The 8386-nt window shown below is 42.9% G+C and overlaps 1 pseudogene; it reads left to right on the top strand.

Annotated features, from left to right (window-relative positions):
* The first annotated feature begins 1216 nt into the window (after positions 1 to 1216).
* Positions 1217 to 7020, top strand: LOC113927945 (annotated as a pseudogene).
* The last annotated feature ends 1366 nt before the right edge of the window (positions 7021 to 8386 follow it).

Here is an 8386-nt window from a genome sequence, read left to right on the forward strand (position 1 = left end):
AGACACCACAGGAGTCTGAGCTGCCTGATCATGCAGTTACTTGTGTCTTCCAGACCTCCTCAGCTTGGTCTTGGATGGTCCATCCCCATTTAACATTGGAATGCTGCTGCATGTGCCCAATTTTATGATTTTGTGGGTTCAATAACATCCAGTCCATGATGGGTCATTTGGGACAGAGTTGATTAGTATGCCATAATCAGACGTTCATTCAGTCATTACCAGGACCCAGTAATAATCCAGGAGTTGCTTTTCAAAGAGGGCATAGTTGTCAGAAGAGAACATGACCTTATTCTGGAATCCTAGGAGTCTGGGTTGTGATTCTTTTACTGGGTCTTACCGGAGGCTCCACAGAGCATTTGTGTCAACCACAGAGGTCACTGGGTCTACTGGGTTGTAAGACATAAGTGGCAGACATTTTGTATCACTGCCTTGACTTGCTAGAGTCTTTTCATTGGGTATCACCTACAATTGACCCAGCATGTAGATCAGAGCATCATGCCCAAATGTAGTATATGTTGCCTCCAAAAGCAGAAGAGGCCCACCAAGGATTGTGTCCCTTTCTTCATGGTACAAGGCACAAAGTGAAGAAACTTCTCGCTCACTTCAGGGGGGCTATCCAAACATGCCCAAGTCCCCTGGATTTCCATAGAAACATCCCCCACTGTGGCCAAGCCCCTTGCTGGGTTTATTTCCCATCCTCTGGCATGCATGCTTTCTACTGTGGCAAATGGGGTCCTGGCTACTTCTCACTCATCAGGGCGAGTTAATATAACTTTATTAATACAGGACAATCTGACATTCTGTGAGATATCCAAATGATCGAGTTCCCTCTAGCCTATGTTGTAACAGAAATAGAACAGACTTAGCCTTTAAATAAAATAATAAGGATACTAATCTCCCTGCTTCATGAAAGCAAACAGCTTTTGTTATCTTTGCTGATAGCAATGAACAAAAAGACTATGATATGGATGCCTGGGTGGCTCAGTCGGTTAAGCAGCTGCCTTCAGCTCAGGTCATGAACCCAGGGTCCTGGGATGGAGCCCCACATCGGGCTTCCTGCTCAGCGGAGAGCCTGCTTCTCACTCTCGCTCTGCCTACTTGTGCTCTCTCCCTGTCAAGTAAATAAACAAAAATCTTTTTTAAAAATCTATGATAAATCAATAGCAGAATACTAGTAGAGTGTAGTGGGGGGCTGCGCTAATTTGTGCCAGTTAAGATGCTTTATCCAGATCCTCAGCTGAGCTTGGCACTACTCCCAAATGAACTTGAAATAATCTACATTCTCCAAGATGCTCTGGTGTTTGCATTATCCAAACAGGTGAGTTAAATGGAGATATGGTAGCAATTATCCATTCTGTGTTGTCTTTGAGTGAGTCATTAGTGTCTATAATTCCCCCAGAGATGTGTTGCTTTTTGTTTACCATCTTGGGTTGGAGATCAGATGAGGGCAGTACCAGGGGCTCCTATTTGACCTCTTGCTACCTAATGCCACTTCATGGATCAGGGAGCCAGTATGAGGGTTCATCAATTTGCACAGTTATATCTGTTATCACTACCATCTGGGACAAGGGAAATGAGCACAGATGGGTCCAGGATCCACTTTGCAATAGGCTTGGAACAAGACTTCATCTATTACCTAAATTTGGTAAGTCCTTTCTCAATAGAGGAACCTACAATGGCATTTGGGGGTCTCCAGAAATTAGCATCGTATTAGAACCAGTATCTGGTAACTCCAGGGAGGTCTGGGTATAAATTTTTTCTACTGTATAGTCACCCTGTTAAATGAATACAGGTTCCTCCAAGGGAGGTCTGTGGCCACACTGCAGAGTCCTTCCTCAATGGGTCTTACCTCTTCCTCAATCAATGGTCTCCAAGCCTGTGTACTGTCTTAGATCTGGAAACTGAACAAGACACCAGGTCAGATTTCTGCCCACCTTCCCTAGAATTTTTTTCTGCTTTTCGGGTCAAGCTACTAGTTTAAGGAACCTTAGAAGTCTGCCCATCTACTTCATTCCTAAGGACTCTGTGATCAATTAGCTACCATTACAGAGCCCTACAAATCAAAATCTCTAATTTCCACTCAGAAACCCTCATGGCTTAGTGTAGTAATGTACTCCTTGCCCCTTGCTGCCACTTGGCCTCCACCACGCCAGGATTCCATTATTCCCATTGAAACTCCATTGCAGCATCTCCTACCCTCACTTCCAACCCAGGACTTTTCAAAGATGCTGGTGCTCCTTTCACTAATAATGTACTTTCCAATGTCTTAGGAAATGAGTCTCCTCCAGACCTTCTAGGGGGACATAGCAAGTTGCACATAAACAATTAATTAAAACATTTTTCTCTCCCTAAGCCTGTGGACCTCTCTCTGTACAGTATTCCAGGGAACTGACAACATATCATTCTCAGTGATTATATGTCAATACTAAGTCCAGACTTTAGTAAAACACCTCCACATAAAACACAGCACAGTGAAGTTCCCCAGAGCTACCTCTACCCTAGGCTTGGATGGGGAGCAATATTGCCAGAACTCTGTCCAATAGGAGACGAACACTGCCACTGCCAACCTGAGGCCTAGAGGAGAGAGAACCAAGGAACTAACTCCTGTTGGTGTTTCCTCCTGACTTTACCAATGGAAGCCAGAGGGCAATGGAGCCCAGTTGATTCATTCCAGAAAGGGTAGCCTTCCAGGGAACAAAACAGGGCAAAGAAGGTAAACAGTGAATTTGGAGAAGAAAATAAACACTATCCAGTATACATGTCAATGTATAAACATTAATTTTTAATGACTGCAGATTATTTCATTGTATGAATATACCAGAGAGTTATATGTAACAGTCCTCTGCTCACGGATATTTAGGTTGTTTCCAATCTTGTTGTTGTCGACAGTACTGTTATCAATACTATATTATAATGAATAACTTGCACATACATTTTTATTATGATAGGACATAAGTACCAAATTTACATTTTAAGTATGCCATTCAATGTCATTTGAGTACATTGACATTACTGTGCAACCATTACCACCATCCATCTCCAGACAGTTTCATCTTCCCAAACTGAAACTCTGCACCCATTAAACAATAACTCCCCATTTATCGCTCCCCACCAGGCCGTAGTGACCACTATTCTGCTTTCTGTCTTTATGTATTTGACTACTCTAGGTACCTCATATAAGTGGGAGCATATTTGTCCTGTTGTATCTGGGTTATTTCATTTAGCCATTTATTTATAAGCTGCTTGTGGCTTATTTCACCTATTTCACTGAGACAAAATGCATCCATGTTGTAGCATAGATCAGAATCTCATTCTTTTTTAAGGCTGAACAACATTCCATTGTATGTATGCACATACGATATTTTGCATGTATAGTCACATACATGGGATAGAAATAGAATCACTTGATCCAAGGATGTATACATTTATAATTTTTATGTCTATTGCTGAACTGCACACTCCCTCACGATGCAGTAAAGGTTTTGTAGCAATTTATATTCCCATCAACAATCTATGAGAGTAATTCCTATATGCTTGCTAACACAGTATGTTGACTTTTAGATATCTGCCAACTGGATAAATAAAAGAAAAAGATAAAAAGATAGTATTATAAGTCTCTTATTATAAGTTGAGGATTGTATGTTTTAGGTGGGAAATGGGGACACTTTGAAATAATAAATATTTACTAAATATTAAGGAATAGTCAAAAGAAATTAGGAGAGGGCTATTTTTAAAATTCATCTTAGAGAGTAAAGATATTATATGTACCATAGCTGCCTAGCACCCATTTGCAGGCTGTCTTGATATTTCTATGCTCTGATCCAAAAGGACTAGCACAACTCACAAGGCCATTACTTTGGATCCTGACTTTTTTATTTGGGGGCCTGTCATCAGGTGGCAAGTGCCTTCTTGGTGGCCACCACAAGGGTCCCTCTTTTTGATAACTAACCCTTCTACTGAGAGAGAGAGGGGGAGAGAGAGAGAGAGAGAGAGAGAGAGAGAGAGAGAGAGAGAGAGAGACTTCTTCTCCTTCCTAGGGTCTTTGGTCTTGATTTTGGTTTCTCGTCTGTAAAGTACACCATGACCAGGTAATGGATGCCAGAGCTGACATCAGCCTTCAGGTGAGAAAGAAAGAGTTGGCCATGATATCTGTCATTCCACTGATCACCAGAGTGATACTGCCTCTCTAGTTGTTATCAACTTTCTCATGGCTGCTCACCAATCTTTTCAAAGCTATGTACTTAAAAATGCTAAACCAGACACAAGGGCTTAACAGGATAACTATGTCTTAATGTGAATCACAGACAACCCTGACAGAGCAGTCATGTCAGAACTAGTGTTCCTCAAACTTGTTTGATAATAAGAATCATTTGGGGTGTTTGTTAAAAATCCAGTTTGCCAGGCCCCTTCCCTGGAGATTCTGTTCCCTTTTTTTTTTTTTAAGATTTTATTTATTTTGACAGAGAGAGGCACAGCAAGAGGGAACACAAGCAGGGGGAGTGGGAGAGGGAAAAGCAGGCTTCCCACCGAGCAGGGAGCCCGATGTGGGGCTCGATCCCAGGACCCTGGGACCATGACCTGAGCCGAAGGCAGACACTTAAGACTGAGCCACCCAGGAGCCCCTGGAAATTCTGTTTCAGTAGGTCATGAAAGGCAAGCAATGTGCCCAGGTCATGTGAGCAGTAAATGGCAGAGCCAGGACTCTTTGATTTCAAAGTCCTGCTCTTACACATTCTTATACACAATTACTAATTATATACATTTGGGCAAGTCACTTAATAACTGCCCTTTACAGAGGATTTTACAGTTTATGAAACAATTTCACACTATTATTTAATTCTTACAATCCTATGAAGTTGATAAAATTACCCCCACTTTATAGAGGCTGAGAAAAGTCAAGTGACTGGCTAAGGCAGGGGTCACATATTCAAATGCCTCTAGAGACCAGGCAGTTTCATCCATTTTTTTTTTAATCACCGATTCATTCATTTATCTCTTTAACAAGTAAGCATTTACTCATTTATCCATTTAAGAAGTATTTATTGAGTACTGACGATGAGGGATGCAGTAGTGAATGTATAAAACCCTTGCCTTCATGGAGGTCACATTCAAGGAGGAAAATAACAAGCTCATACAGAACAAATGAATAAGATAATTTTAGAATATGATAAGTACTATGGAAACAATAAAACATCCTTTTTAGTGGGAGTGGGAGGCACTTTGCCTATGGTTGTCTGCTATGATAGCTTCTAGCCTACATGTATCTATTAAGCATTTGAAATATGGCTACTCCACATCGAGATATGTCATAAGTATAAAATACACACTGGATTTCAAAGACTTGGTACAAAAAAAAAAAAAAAACGAATGTAAAATATCCCAATCATAATTTGTATATTTATTACAAGTTGACATGATATTTTAAACATATTGGATGAAATAAAATATATTGTTAAAATCAATTTCACCTGGTTCTTTTTACTTGTTCTTAATGTAATGTAAAATTACATGTATGGCTCTTATTTGTGACTCCCATCATGTGTCCTTTGAATGTTGCTGATCCAGATGGACCAAGGAAAGCCTTTCAGAAGCAGAGACCTCAGTGATGAGAGAGTTAACCATAAGAAGATCTGAGAGATGGGCTTCCCCAGGAAGAGGGAACTGTGGGGGAAACTCACATAAGATGGACTGTGACTCTCGACCTTGGGGAACGACCGGGAGTGGTGGAATACAGGAGTGTTTCCCGCCCAAATCATTCAAATCCAAAATGTTTAAACACCGTGAAGAGTAAGAAGTGAGTGAGTTGGATCCGTAGCGGGAGCGGAGAGCGGACCGCAGAGAGCCCTGAGCAGCCCCGCCGCGGCCAGCTTAGTTACCATCACACCCCGGGAGGAGCCGCAGCTGCCGCCACCAGCCCCGACCACCATCACAGGGCCCATGAGCAGAGAGGCCGAGACCCTGCAGCCGCGCGTCCCCCCACTGCCCCTGCCCTCCGCGCTGCCGACACCAAGCCCCGGGGCGGCCCGGGCGGCCTCACATCGGCGGCGCCTGCCGGCCAGGACAAAAAAATCATCACAACAAAGGTTTTGGGAACAGTAAAATGGTTCAGTGTAAGAAACGGATATGGTTTCCTCAACAGGAATGACACCAAGGAAGATGTATTTGTACACCAGACCGCCATAAAGAAGAATAACCCCAGGAGGTACCTTCGCAGTGTAGGAGATGGAGAGACTGTGGAGTTTGATGTTGTTGAAGGAGAAAAGGGTGCGGGGGCAGCAAATGTGACAGGCCCTGGTGGAGTTCCAGTGCAAGGCAGTAAACATGCAGCAGACCGTAACCAGTATAGACACTATCGACGTCGCAGGGGTCCTCCACGCCATTCCCAGCAGAATTACCAGAATAGTGAGAGTGGGGAAAAGAACGAGGGATCGGAAAGTGCTCCCGAGGACCAGGCCCAACAGCGCCGGCCCTACCGCAGGCGACGCTTCCCACCTTACTACATGCAGAGACCCTCCGGGTGTCGACCGCAGTATTCCAACCCTTCCTGTGCAGGGAGAAGTGATGGAGGGTGCTGACAACCGGGGTGCAGGAGAGCAAGGTAGACCAGTGAGACAATATGTATCGGGGTTAAAGACCACGATTCTGCAGGGGGCCTCCTCGCCAAAGACAGCCTAGAGAGGACGGCAATGCGGAAGATAAGGAAAATCAAGGAGATGAGACCCAGGGTTAGCAGCTACCTCAACGTCGGTACTGCCGCAACTTCAATTACGGTTGCAGACGCCCAGAAAACCCTAAACCACAAGATGGCAAAGAGACAAAAGCAGCCGATCCACCAGCTGAGAATTCGACCGCTCCCGAGGCTGAGCAGGGCGGGGCTGAGCAAATACCGGCTTACCACGTCTACCCCCCATCATCTGGTTTAGCCCTCCAATATGAAGAAGTGAAGATGAAATTCCAGCAATAAGAAATGAACAAAAGACGGGAGCTGAAGACCTTAAGTGCTTGCTTTTTGCCCATTGACCAGATAAATAGAACTATCTGCATTATCTACGCAGCATGGGGTTTTTATTATTTTTACCTAAAGACGTCTCCTTTTGGTAATGACAAACGTTTAAAAAAAACCTGGTTTTTCTCAATACACCTTTAAAGGTTTTTAAATTGTTTCATATCTGGTCGAGTTGAGATTTTTAAGAACCTCATTTTCAATTTGTAATAAAAAGTTTAAAGCTTGATTTTTTCAAAAAAAATAATCAACAAACAGCAAGCACCCATTAATAAAGGTCTTAAAAAAAAAAAAAAGAATACGAAGTGAGTGCCTGAGTTGTTTTCTACCTTGGTCACCCTGCCTTTAGATCTTATTCTTCCCCACCCTTAAAAGAAGTAAAAGTACCCTGCGTGGGAAAACCAGATCAGCCCTGTCAATTCAACCAGCTCAGCTGAGCAGTGGGCAGCAGTCAGCCCTCCCTCAAATCCAATCACACAGCCAGAAAATACTAGGAGAATTTTTCTTCTGATTTCAAATCCCATGTTCTTTCCACTTAGCCTGTTTGGGGCAACAGATCCCTTTGAGAATCTGAGGAACACTATGGGCCAAGTCTCCCTCCATTACTACCACCACAATATGCCCACATTAATACTACATATAATTTAAGGGGCTAAGAGGTCCTCCTCCAAAGCCCATTTATGAGCCCCAGACTGAGCTCTGTGGTACAGATATCTGGCTCCCTTCTATGCCCCAAAACTATAGCATGGAGATAATGACATCAGTTTCCTTTACATCACTGAAATACTGTGAGGACTGAACGAGATGATGTTAGTGAAACTGCTGTCTGAATATAAGGTATTACTGTTATATTCAGCCAGGATTTAAGGGCCCATAATAGTAGTGCTAACGCCTTGCAGGGGTTTTTTTAACTGAAGATTTACCAAGATTTGGAATTAGAGATTTACCAAGAAATGGAAGAGCCCAAGTAATTTTCAAGTGATATAAGAAATTTGGGGGAATCTGTTCTAGATCAGTGTTTCTCAATACTGCCTGTATCTTAGAATCACTAAGAGAACTTTTTTAAAATTCTGATGAAATAGTACAACCCCTGAGAAGGGAATAAGTAATTTCTAGAAAATTTGCATGTGGCTTCTGACCCAGGAACCCTACTTCCAGGACTCAATTTCAAAGATGTGACGGTAAATTTTGAAAAGAAGGTGAGTACAGGCTATTCATTGCTGCACTATTTCCAATATCAAAAGCCTGGAAACAACCCAAATGCTGAGAGAGAAAGGATTAACATGCTTAAGACTGAACATTTGCAGGCTAGTTTTCCAGAAAAGTAGTGGGCCTCCTGTGAATCTCCCTGGAAATTTTTGTGGCCCTGTGCTTCAGGTGATC

The sequence above is a fragment of the Zalophus californianus genome, chromosome 7 (assembly GCF_009762305.2).
Source record: "Zalophus californianus isolate mZalCal1 chromosome 7, mZalCal1.pri.v2, whole genome shotgun sequence".
NCBI classification, from domain to species: Eukaryota; Metazoa; Chordata; class Mammalia; order Carnivora; family Otariidae; genus Zalophus; species Zalophus californianus.